The 13,599-nt window shown below is 35.6% G+C and overlaps 1 long non-coding RNA gene across 1 annotated transcript in view; it reads left to right on the top strand.

Annotated features, from left to right (window-relative positions):
- Positions 1 to 12,023, top strand: part of LOC105500016 (uncharacterized) — a 41,749-nt gene extending 29,726 nt beyond the window's left edge. The window contains exon 2 of the long non-coding RNA XR_011624232.1: positions 11,882 to 12,023. This is a non-coding gene — a long non-coding RNA (uncharacterized lncRNA). The remainder of the gene's footprint in view (positions 1 to 11,881) is intronic.
- Positions 12,024 to 13,599: the final 1,576 nt, after the last annotated feature.

Raw genomic sequence — 13,599 nt, 5'->3', positions numbered from 1 at the left:
TGCAGAAGCTCTATAGTTAAATTAGATCCTATTTGTCAATTTTTGCTTTGGTTGCCATTGCTTTCAGCATCTTCATCATGAAATCCTTGCCTGTGCCTATGTCCTGGATGGTATTACCTAGGTTGCCATCCAGGGTTTTTATAGTTTTGGGTTTTATATTTAAGTGGTTAATCCATCTTGAGTTCATTTTTGTATATAATATAAGGAAGGGGTCCAGTTTTAACCTTTTGCATATGGCTAGCCAGTTATCCCAGCACCACTTATTGAATAGGGAAGCCTTTCCCCATTGCTTTTTGTCAGATTTGTCAAAGATCAGATAGTTGTAGGTGTATAGTCTTATTTCTGTTTTATCTGTTCTGTTCTATGTCCCTCTATTCTGTCTATGTTTCTGTTTTTGTACCAATACCATGCTGTTTTGGTTACTGTAGCCCTGTTATATAGCTTAAAGTCAGGTAGCATGATGCCTTCAGTTTCTTCTTTTTGTTTAGGATTGCCTTGGCTATTAGGGCTCTTTTTGGTTCCATATGAATTTAAAAATTTTTTTTTCCTAGTTCCGTGAAGAATGCCAATAGTAGTTCAATACGCAGAGTATTGAATCTATAAATTGCTTTCGGCAGCATGGCCATTTTAATGATGTTGATTGTTCCTATCCATGAGCATGGAATGTTTTTCCATTTGTTTGTGTCACTTCTGATTTCTTTGAGCAGTGATTTGTAGTTCTCCTTGTAGAGATCTACGAAAGACTTTCTAACACATCATCTTTAAGTTTCATAGCTTTATGAGGTAAGCAGTACAAGTTCAGTTATTCCCATTTTATAGGCAAGGAAGCTGAGAGCCAGAGGAATGATCTCCCATGTCTAAAGTCAGTAAGTGAGGCAGGGGTGGAACATAGACCACAGCCCAGGTCTTTTGGCTCCTGGCCCACGGCCTTTATCAATCCTATTACCATAGCAATAGTCTTGGTCAGTGTGACCTCTCAGGTGAATCAACTAAAAAAACATGACAACCTGCATTCCTGTTTCTAGTTTGCTTCTCCAACCCTTCCTCTACTTGCTCATTTCAATAGAGTAAGCTTCCTAAACTTGAATTTAATATGGAAGATAATTGACCTTTGGCTTTTGTGTTGATGGTGTAATGGGAGCTTATTGGGGGTTTATACTCAGGCATATCTAACCTGGAAGTGCGGGGAACTTAATGCCTCATAAAGATAACTTTTGACCAATGGGAACTGGAAGTCAGTAGTGAAATTCCTCCACTATTATCCCCTTTTTCCACCCATTGACAGGTGGTTCTGAAATCAAGTTGGCCCATGGGGATATGTTTCCAAGAATGGAGTAATTGGTTGTAGTTAGCAGTGCTAGCTCCAAAATGTATCATAGTGACTCTCTCTTCTCTGCTTCACTCCTCTTCTTACTCCTTTACACCTGTTTCCTAGAGTAGTAGAACCTTATAAAATAATACCACATGAGCCCTCAGTCTCAGGCTCTGATTTCTGGGGAAGCCAGCTAAAATGCCAGATTCATCTTTGTCTCATCTTTTGCTTAAGGAGTTCTTCCTTATATCCCCACCTGGATTACCTGACCCCTCCTCTCTATTCACCCAAATTTTACTCCTCCTTCAAGGTAGAGTAATGTGCCACTTGTTCTAGGATTGTTTGCTGTAATGTTCCTGGCCCCATGTGATTTTTTTCTCTCAGGATCCTCCATCTTTACACCCAACGAAGAAAACCACAATATGTTTGTATCTCTTGTAACAAATAGTAAGACGATTTTGTGTAAGTTACCCTTCTTTGCTAGTTCATAATCAACTTTAAGACCTTAGGTTATTTATTTTTGTATCCTTAGCACCTGACATAGTGTTCAATGATTATTTCCCGATTGCTCGTAATACAAGGGAAGGGAGAATTGCTCATTCTGATCAACATAATCATCCATCTAATTGATGGAAGATCACTTTGGATGAATCATGTCTGAAAGAGTGTGACAGTGCAGCTCTGCTGTAGTTTGAATATTTGTTCTGTGTTGATATGAGAATAGTTGAGAGTCATAAAGTACATCCTGTATGTCATGGTTCCTTTATTTTTACTGTCTTTGACTGGACTGAAGCATTTGGAAATCAATGGCGAGGAGAATATTTAAAGGTTCTAAGCATTTTTATTGTTCTGCACCTCTTGTTAATTCATTTAATATTTCATTTTATAAAAGAAAAAATTAGACACAGAATATTGGCATAGACTACAAAGGATCTCATGACCTAAGGAGGTCCTGCATGGTGGTATAGGGGACATTCTAGGAACAAGAAAAGCTCTGTATACACAAAGCAAGTTTTATGATACTGTATGGGGGTGGGATGCTTAAGAAAGATTTTTTTAAAATAATGTTAATACATATAAAATGGACTGAGCAATCTAACAGTGTGTGTGTGTATTGCTTTTTAGCTTTTGGATTACCATATAGATAAGGCTAATTTCAAAGGATCCATGCCGCTGGAAATATGGCTTAACATAAGAAATTAATGAGCTAAATTTCTCTAATATTCAAATCACTTCTTAGTATTAACTTAAAAACTTATCAAGGCAAGTTAATTATTTCAGACTGTTGGGTTTCCACGTAGAACATTTTTACTTTAAAAATGTTTAGCACATTAGGTGGGGAAAGGAACTTGCACTGGGGTAAAGGGAATCTCTTTTCCCTTGGCTTCATGTTTCCCTGTGAAAAGTTCTCAGTGCGAGTAACGTACCTGGTCTTTTAAGCCACTGACTTAGCTTTCAGATGAAATGAGTGATCTGATGGAGAGTTTGGGAGGAGTTAAGCCTGTTCTGTTCAGCCTCTCTTTGTATTCTCTCTTTTGAGCCAACTCTCCTCAGGGCACTCACATTCTTCTCGGAACCACCATGCTGGAAGTTTCAAGTGTGAAGGCTGTACTTCTGCAGTGAGGCCTGTGGTCATTCCAATCAGCCAGGGACTGGGGAGGGTGAATTTGTATAATTCAAACATGAATCTTACTTGCTTTGTTTAGTTAAGCCACATAAACAAATATCAATTTAAGAATAGAGGTGCATTTTCAATGTACATCTATCTGACACTTATGACTTTATATTGGTTCTAAATACAGACAAGTCAGAGAAAGAGTAGTTATTTATGGACAATATCAAACCCTGACAGAGCTGTCTTTACTTTCTCAGTGGTAGCAGTGAAGAGATATCCAAGCTGAAGGAACCAGAAATGCTCATTCGCCTAAAGGGAAACTCCGCTAACTGCAACATCCCACAGAAATGTCCTTAAGAGGAAATCATAAATAGTAAATAATTGTACATGTACATAAGCCAATTTATTAATTCTGAAATTAGTTCTTTTTCTGCGTGGGCATGCAGTGATAGATGTTAAAAATGCTAACGCTTCTCTCAAAGCAACAAAAATGTGTTTCTTTTATGATTAGACAGATTCAGGGTAGTTAAAAAAACAAAGCAGGTTGCATTTGGAAAGCACAGTATCTAATGCTGTTAGTTAACTCTGCAACCTTTATTCTGTAGAGTGATTTGAATTCATTTTTCAGACCAAACATTCAGCATTGCCCTCCAGCAAACAGCTCTGGAGATGAAAGGTATCATTTGTAAACTGGTCCCATTTGCCTTTGAAGGCTCAAATTCCCTAATCCATCCCTTCCCCCAACTCTCCTTGACGTCTATGTGAAAGTAAAAGATTATTCAGCTTAAAATAGGATCTTGTAAACATTAAAAATATTTTCTGGAATAATACATCTTGTTTCTTTTTTACGATAGTAGATTACAATTTTCTTATGGGATGCTAAAAAGAAGTATTTTGACTCTAAACATTTATTTATTTATTTTTTGGAAAGTGACATTATTTATCAGTCCAAGGTTTCAGATAAATTTTTTACTTCAGCCCTTGGAAAAGTCCCTAAAATATATTCCAGAACTATATGTATAATTTTACCAGAAAGTAAGCAATGTTGTAATATATATTAGGTACTTGAATAGAGCAAGCGCTGAATATTTGATAAACACAACCTTGACTTTTACTGCCTTACTATTTGGTTAGGAATATATGGCATAGAAAGTGTTTTTATACTCCTTTTCTGCCCATTTCCAGACACATACTTACCTAATCTTGATTAAAAGCTCTTTAACAGACATTAACTAGCCCTCTGGAAGGACAAACGGCTATTCAACGTTTGAGTGTTTTATCCCATGTGAGTAACTTGTGCTTGATTGTTTCATAATAAATAGCATAATTTGATTAGATATTAATTGCTGAGCCCTCTCACATAAGTCCCATTCCACTTTTTAAAATTTTGATGTGACTTTTATCTTTTGGGGGTTTGTTTTTCGTTTGCCCCCTCTCATTGTCAAACCCCATGCTTCAACAAAATGCCACGAATAAAAAACACTTTCCGAAACCACATCAGATAGAGCAATAGCCCTGTTAGATTAACCACAGTTCCTCCCTTGTCAGCTATAAACAAAAAAAATCTTTTTTTTTTTTTTTTTTTTTTAATACAAGGAAAGAATGAACCTTTGACCTTTGTCTCGGACTTAACCAAAAAAGGAAGGAAACTACTCTCGCATCCATCCATGTCATCTACATGATTGTGTAGAAAATTTTGTTTCCTGAGCTATCTTGATCCACAGGGCTTTTTGATCACTGGGTTAGAAATTTCTCCTGCACTCTCATTTTGAGAATAAATGGCTTGTGGGCTACCCCCACAACTGTGGGGAGAAAAAAGAAAATTGACTGTGCTTATGAGTTGGACACATGAAAATGAACAGATATGAGCAAGCAGAAGTTGAGTTAATCACTCCCTCAAATTTAATCATGAGGAAAGCTCCCCTCTTCTCTCGAAGATTTCCATGTGGATATGGTTGCATGTGACCCTGTCCTTTCAGTCATGGGTCTGGCGAATGTGAAATTATTTTGATATGTCGATCTGAAATGCCTCCCATGATTATTTTGGAGTTATCAAATGGAGGTCAGAAACAAGGCAGTAGGGTCTGTCACCTTTCAAAAAAACAAGATTTGAGGAGAGCATAGTTTCTGAGTGGGATAATTCAACAGAATTGGGAATGAGAAGGGTCTCAGGGCTGGCATATAGATGCTGCCTGTCAAAATGGAAGAGAGCAGCTGAGGAGATGCGAGCTCAGACTGCTTCAGGCAGCACTCCTCATTACTCATGCTTTCATCACTATTAAAATGCATTCCCCGGTCTTTCACTGTGCAAAAATGATTTTGGTCAAAATGCATTGAAAATATAATGGCATGAATAGGAGAAATACCAGTTTCCTGCTTGTAACACTACTCAGATTTAGGATTTATTATTTTCAAAGTTAGTACATAAAATTGTCTTAGAAAGAGTCTCCTGCATTTCAAGTAGCCTTTCTCTTAAGAAAAGTCTTCTGAAGTTGAGTTTAACTGCAATGGAAATACAACGTGAAAACACAGTATAAATTAGAGTGGTTATTGCTCTGCATCACTTTGTGTGTTCCTATAGCAACCCCTCCAATTTTACTTGCCCCTTATTGACCAGGCATATTTTTAGTGACTGCTCACAGCAGAATAAAAAATGAAGAAGGAAAAGAAAATGAGAGGGAGGGGGATGAGAATTAAAGCTATCTGTTGTTCTTTTACAACCACAGGTTAACTGGTTATAAATGTCTCCTTCCTTCAAATAACTGTCATGGAGTTTTCCTTGCTTAAATTAATTCTTTCCAAGCGGTCCACAGAAACGATCAGCCCCATATTCTTACCCGAAGCATTTGGATTCTGAGATAAATGCAGCCCCATGACTATGTATATTAGCCAGATGCAGGCTATATTTACCCACCCTATGCTTACAGCAACTGCGCTGTCAAGAGAAATGTAAATATTAATGAAGGATGTTTCTCAGGATAGGATCTTCAGTGAGTGCTCTTCATCTGTCAAAACTGACTCAATCAGTACACACTTTCTGGACAGATCGAATGTTTATAGAGCCATAAATTGACATTTATCTGACAATTTTTGTATTCCTATCAAATGGCTTTCTTTACTAGGCCTAGGCATTTCAACACACCATTGGTGTTGCTGTGGAAAAATTAAACATACACTCTCATTCACATTTTTCAAGTGAAGATAAGAATAAACTGAATGCAGAGCTAGTGGCCTTTTCAAGAGTTATTTGGGTATGAAATGTAAACACTGGCCTAAGTAAAAAGGTAGAGATAAATCCTAATACAGTACTTTACCCTTGTGTGTTAGGAAAGGAAAAAATCCTATTATAAAAGTACTCATTATTAAATTAATTGTGACATAAAATGATGTATATGCATAAAGAGATACTTGTGTTATAGTCTCCAAAATATTAACAGATGATGAGATTGCTACTTTCGTTTCTGTGACTTCTTTTCCCCAAAACAAAACAAATCTATAAAAATAAATCTAAACTACTTTGTTTTTCAAAAGTAAAATATAACAGTTAAAAGAATAAATCTTACATAATATATGTACACTCAAACATACTCACACATACACACAAACCCTGTAAGTTAAATAACTCTTAAGAATAGGAAGAACCTAGCTGTTAATGACATTTCCCATATGCTTGCTAAATGCCAACAAGACCATATTTTATAAAATGAGCCATATTATGTTTACCTTATGTATGTAATAGGATTTGTTGCCTCCCAACATAAAGATTGTTAAGCAATTTCAATATACATTTATAATATAAGTTGGTTTTTGTGGCATATACTTGAAAGCAAGTTTTACTAAAGGAATTAGAGACAACCTAAATATTCTGGTGTATCTTCAATATACCTTACTACCACACTTGTCACATTATATATTTTTTTAAATTTTGTACCTGTTTATTAATATACTCCCCCAATTCAACAATAAACTTAAACTCAAAAATTACTAGGTGCTCAAAAATGTTTTGTGTTTTGATTTTTGTTTACTCATTCATGTCTAAGAATTAAATATGTCAGGGGCTTTGAAAGGAGAAAAGGGTGGTGATTGCTTGATTCCCTAAAACAGAATAAAGGAATGTAGATCTTTTACCTTCTTGGTCTGCTCAGCAGTTTTTTCATTTATAGATTTTTCTTTCTCTACCCTGACGGAACTGCCAATCACATAGCTTCACCAGTAGTACAAAGGTGCATGGCAATGATGCTAAGCCAACCAGAATACCCTATCTCTCTAAAATTATTAATTAAGTCACCAGTAACAAAATGGCTCAGCCAAGCCAGAGTTCTTTTTGAGGGACTGATATGGACCTTGAAATTTAAGATTCTTTCTCTAGAGATCCAGACCACTGAAGACTATTAAGGATCATCATTGCTGAGAATGAGGCCTGTTAGGAAAAAGGAGAGCTAAGAGAAAGAAAAAAAATTGGATAGATTTCCTAATGACATCATTAAATTCTTAATTCAAGGCATACCCAACATTGGACATTCCATAGATATTCGTATGTGCCAATATGTTACTTAATTTGTTCGTTCAAGTTTGTTAGAGTAGAGTTTGTCATGTCTTATAACCTAAAGTCTTAACTAATATATGAGGTGCTATAGAGTTTACAAAGCTCCAAGCATTAAAAGCAAAATATGACTGGATAACACAAAAGAGCTGAGCCAAGACTACTTTCTCCATTCTTTGTGGAGCTAGTGGCCTCTTGCTTCTGCTTCTTATTAAAAATATGCTTCAATTTCTTCCTGTCTCTGCAATTTATGTATTTCCATTCTGTATTTATAATTGTGCCTTCTCTTTTTGTGTATAACAATGTCAGAGAGTTCGCATGTAACCTAGAGTCAAAGCCAGGATTGCTACCATTCCTCAGAGCACTATGGAGCATATTGTCTCAGCTTTCTCTCTGCCTCAGCTTCCTTTCACAACATTCCACTAGAGACTCAAGGCAATGGGAACGTGTTGATATACTCTATATGAGTCAGCACCCTAGGACAGACAGTAAGGGGGTAAAGTGAATCTGGAAAACCAAACAATTTATCTGATAGAATGAAGCAATGAAAATTGAAGGAGAATACAGAATTTGTCCAAAGTTTTGCTTTGTTTGCTAGTTTAAAGTATGTGCAAGTCCTGCTGGAAAGGTCTAATTTATATCTGAGAAGCAAGCTGTTTTCTGGCTTAAAGTATCTTTTTAGTTTAAAAGGATGCATTTTAGCAGCAAATTTTCTGGTTAGCTCAACAAACCTTGCACTGCAATCTGATTACACATACTGGAGTGAAGCATCATCATGCCCTTGGGTCACGAGGAAGAACTGCATAGTGATAAGATAACCAGGTCTACCTATACCCCTAATAACCGAATTAATTATCCTGTAACAAAGTTTGTTTCACCAAGACTTAATCAATTCTTAGAGACAATTGGAAAAAAAGTAAAGCATTGAAACCTAAATGCAACTATTAAATTTAAAAGTATTGTCCAGATAAAGTGGAGTTCAAAATTAAATATGTAAAACACGGTGATTTTATGACTAAAAGTAGCTTTACATAATATACTTTTAATGTTTATGCTCATTGGAACTTTATTTCACTCCTTTCCTTTGGAAAATAGTACATTAAAATGTATTTGACCTGCTCTTTCTCCTTTCAAGAGAATGAATTATTTGCTATGGGCCATGCCACCCACACCTTCCTTTCTTATCCCCTCACACAGATTTTGCCAAAAGTTAAAATAATTCCACCTAAGGTATTTTTTTTCCTACATTTTCAGTCCTCCTCCACTTCAAGTAATCTTATTTTCACTTTTAGTTAAATCTCCTATTTCTCTAAAATAATCGCTCAAAGGGATTTGATGCCTGGAGTCCACATTAGCACAGCATTGCCCCATAGCCCTTCAGAGTTCAGCTTTGAAATATTTGCACTGTGTGCCCATGCAATTAAATGACAAACCAGTAGTTCCCCTGAGGGAGTAGGCTGGGGTGATTTCACATTACGGAAGTTTTATACTATTCTATAATTATGCTGAGATCTATCTGTGTTATTAGCAGGCTACTTCAATTTATAGAAATAGAAGATTGTAGATGTAGATCATCTATAATTCCTTCACCTTCCGGATTAGGAAACCAATACCCAATCAAGTATTGTGACCGCCTAAAGGTCACATAGCTACTGATTACTAGGTGAACTTTTCCTCTTTCAGAGGTTTTGAAAATCAAAGAAAATGTGTAATAAATTGTAATAGCTCAATATCCTAAAGTCCCAGAAGCTCAAGTTACACTGTACTCAATGACTAATGTCTGGGTGTTACCTCAGAACTCCCAAGTTTCCAAAACCAACACTGATTGCCTGAACCAGATGATTTTTTCCTATACATTTCTTATATATTATTCACCAAATCAGAAGGAATCATTCTGGAGACTTAAGTATATCTCTTCTTATACGTACACGAGACATGATAGATTACTCAAAATACAGTAAGAACTGTATTGCCTGTGAATTGGATGTTCATCCTGAATCCATGTGTGGAAGACAGGAATGTCGGTAACACTAGACCCTGCTTCCGTGTTCTTCAACTCCAGCAGCAAAGAGACGCTTTGCACAAGGAACATTCTATTGCACGACACATACAAAGACCCTCAGGAAGTTTCTTCTGGAATGAAATTCCAGGTTCTCCCAAATCCCATCCCTCTCATAATATAGCACCAATAATTTAGTGGCCTCAAACATCCCACTTGCTTGCAGACTTTCATTACTTCTCTTCCATTTTCTTTAGCAAGTGATGGGGATTGGTTCAAAATAAATCAAACTGTAACACAAATTTGGAAAGGTAAAAAAGCCTTCTTCAATGTGACCAATATAGTCACTTTGATGTCTTCTATATTTAAGATTTTATGAGCTTCTTCTGAAATAAAGCTTAGTTATTTCTTGTAGTATTTATAAACTAAGAAACACAAAAAACAGAAATTCTAATTTTAAGGTATTAAGTAATTTTTCAGAAGAGCTTATCGTTTCAATATAAAATATAGAACATGCTAATTTTATAAGTAAAGCAGTTTTACCTAATGTGTTCTGTCTCTACCTCTGATGTCTTTTCTTAGACAACCGTATAAATTGGCTTTGACTGATAATGTCATGTGACGGCCAAGTAAATTCCATAATCCAGTGTATTCCTTAATACTTCTTTCTCTTTCCCATTGTTGCCTCTCCCTCTTCTATACTTCAGCCCTTTGAAGTTTTAAGACTCATGGGTAGATTCAGCTCATCCCCAGACTGCATCTTTCTTATGTTTTCCTTTATATTCTCTTCTCTCGCTCTTTGGATAATTTCTGAGTAGGAGATATGGTTTTTTTTGAAGCTCCCTTGATTTTGCTAAATCTTTCTTTTTCTTTGAACTGGGACAAGGCTCTTTATATTAGATATAGCACTTCTAAAAATATTGGTTGAACACCCTGTTTAAATATCATGAATTCATCTTCTGGACATTTGTACTGAGTACCTACACAGTGCCAATCCTCAAGGCATTTATAGTCTATCAGGGGAAGATCTGTTTTTTTAGTATCTTCTACCTCATTATAGAAAACATAATTTGTGTTAGTGATTTGTAGGAAACAGATGAAAAACAGAATTGTTGAGTTGTAGAGTGTCATATAATTGATACATTAAGCTAACACAGTTTCTCTGTATCTTCTAAGGCAGAATAAATAAGTTGTGTATGTACATGTTTGTGTGATTCCTTTATTGGGGGAAAATTTTATTCCTAATAATTTGGAACAAAATTTATGTTTCTTTATAACTTCTAATTTCCATATATTTTACATCTTATGTCTTACCCTTTTCCAAATCATTGATTCAACATCCTCTATTTTGACAGCGCGATAAAGTATAGTCTAAAAATAAAGAAATTTAAAATCAATTTCTGACTGATCTGTCATGGTTTACGTCACTAGACTTTTCTTTAAGTCAGAGACATCTATTTTGGTCTCTTAGTATTCAGAAAGGTGTTAAACAAGTTATTTAAATTCTCTGGGACTCAGTTTTCTCATCTATAATATGAGGATGATATGAACATTCTCTCAAATCATAAGAATTAATTGAGATAATAAATTTAAACTGTCTATAGTAGGTGTACAACAAATAAAAATGTGTTATTATACCCCAAGCAAAGTCCATGTCAGCTATTTAGAGCAGAGGTTGACAACGTTTCTCTGTAAAGAGCCAGATAAGAAGTGATGTCTCTACTGTCTCTGTTGTAACTCCTGGACTCTGATGTAGTGTAAAAGTACCCATAGACAATATATAAATGAGTGAGTATGACCGTGTTCCAATAAAACTTTATTTACAAAAGCAAATGGTGGGCTAGATTTAGCCTATGTGTTGCAGTTGGAGGACTCCTGACTTAAAATATTGCACCTACATTTTACCTTTTGCTGCTGTCTACTTTATATAACCCAATTCCACTTAACTTTTCTATGAATTCAGTAACTAATTCATATTTTCTTTTAAAATCTATTAAAATCTATTAGATATAAAATGTATTAATGATAATACCTGTTAATTACCATTCAGATAAAATAATATAAAAGATTACAGGTGTGAGTGGAATCTTCCTAAGTATCTTTTCTCAAATCCATTCCAATTCTCACTCCCAGAGATAAATGCCATGTTCATTTTACATATATACTTAGGCTTTTAGTTTTACCAAATATGTATATATTCTTTAAAAATATTCAGTCTATTTGACTATTTGCTATGATCTGAATGTTTGTGTCCACTCAAATTCATATGTTGAAATCTTAACCCCAATGTGATAGTATTAGGAAGTGGAGATTTTGGGAGATAGATTATGAGGTTGGAACTCTCATAAATGGGGTTGTTACCCTTATGAAAAGACACAAAGGAGCTCTCTTTCTCTCTCTCTCTCTTTTCAGTCATAGGAAGATACAATGAGAAGTTGGCAGTCTGCATCTCAGAAGAGAGCCCTCACAAAACTTGACCATGCTGGCACTTGGACTTGATCTTGGACTTCCAGTTCCCAAAACTATGAGAAACAGATTTCTGTTGTTTAAGCCACTCAGTCTGTGATACTTTATTATGGCAGCCAGAACTAAGATAGTATTATATTATATTTATATTATATTATATTATATTATATTATATTATATTATATTATATGTATGTATCCCATCTTTGCCTTTTCAGTTAAAAAGAAGTGTTTAAGATCTACCTATATGGATATATGTAGAATGGGTGCATTAATTTAATTTACACTTCTATATAATATTCAAATATATGCATATACCACAATATATTTATTGATTCTTCTCCTCATACAGATTTATGTTATTTGTACCTTTCTTTTTGGTTTTCTAAACACTTTTGCTATGTATATTCTTATATACATGTTTTGCATGTATGAAGATTTATCTAGAGTTAAATACATAAAAATAAGTTGCTAAATCATTTTCCACTTTTCCAAGTTTTGCCAAAGAACCCTCAAATTAGGCCGGGCGCGGTGGCTCAAGCCTGTAATCCCAGCACTTTGGGAGGCTGAGACGGGCGGATCACGAGGTCAGGAGATCGAGACCATCCTGGCTAACACGGTGAAACCCCGTCTCTACTTAAAAAAAAAATACAAAAAACTAGCCGGGCGAGGTGGCAGGCGCCTGTAGTCCCAGCTACTCGGGAGGCTGAGGCAGGAGAATGGCGTAAACCCGGGAGGTGGAGCTTGCAGTGAGCTGAGATCCGGCCACTGCACTCCAGCCTGGGCGACAGAGCGAGACTCCGTCTCAAAAAAAAAAAAAAAAAAAAAAAAGAACCCTCAAATTGGCTTTAGGAATTTACATTATTTTATGAAGATGGGAGAATTCTAACTAATTTATATGCATTCTCTACTGTCAGGCTTTTAGTGTTTTTCACAAGTTGTTAGGTACAAATGTTATTTTATTATGATTATAACGTGAATTTCTTTAAAAATTGGAGATAATTTTTTATGTATCTATTTGTTCTTAGGTAAGATTGCCAATACATATTATCAGTTTTTCTACTGAATTATTTCTATTTCTCTTATAAATTTATTTATTTATTTATTTATTTATTTATTTATTTATTTTTAATTAATTTATTATTATTATACTTTAAGTTGTAGGGTACATGTGCATAACGTGCAGGTTTGTTACATATGTATACTTGTGCCATGTTGGTGTGCTGCACCCATCAACTCGTCATTTACATCAGGTATAACTCCCAATGCAATCCCTCCCCCCGCCAGCCTCCCCATGATAGGCCCCGGTGTGTGATGTTCCCTTTCCTGAGTCCAAGTGATCTCATTGTTCAGTTCCCACCTATGAGTGAGAACATGCAGTGTTTCGTTTTCTGTTCTTGTGATAGTTTGCTAGGAATGATGGTTTCCAGCTGCATCCATGTCCCTACAAAGGACATAAACTCATCCTTTTTGATGGCTGCATAGTATTCCATGGTGTATATGTGCCACATTTTCTTAATCCAATCTGTCACTGATGGACATTTGGGTTGATTCCAAGTCTTTGCTATTGTGAACAGTGCTGCAATAAACATACGTGTGCATGTGTCTTTATAGCAGCATAATTTGTAATCCTTTGGGTATATACCCAGTAATGGGATGGCTGGG

The sequence above is a fragment of the Macaca nemestrina genome, chromosome 6 (genome assembly GCF_043159975.1).
Source record: "Macaca nemestrina isolate mMacNem1 chromosome 6, mMacNem.hap1, whole genome shotgun sequence".
In the NCBI taxonomy this organism is placed as follows: Eukaryota; Metazoa; Chordata; class Mammalia; order Primates; family Cercopithecidae; genus Macaca; species Macaca nemestrina.
The sequence above is the reverse complement of the archived record's forward strand: the minus strand, read 5'-3'. Positions and strand labels throughout refer to the sequence as shown.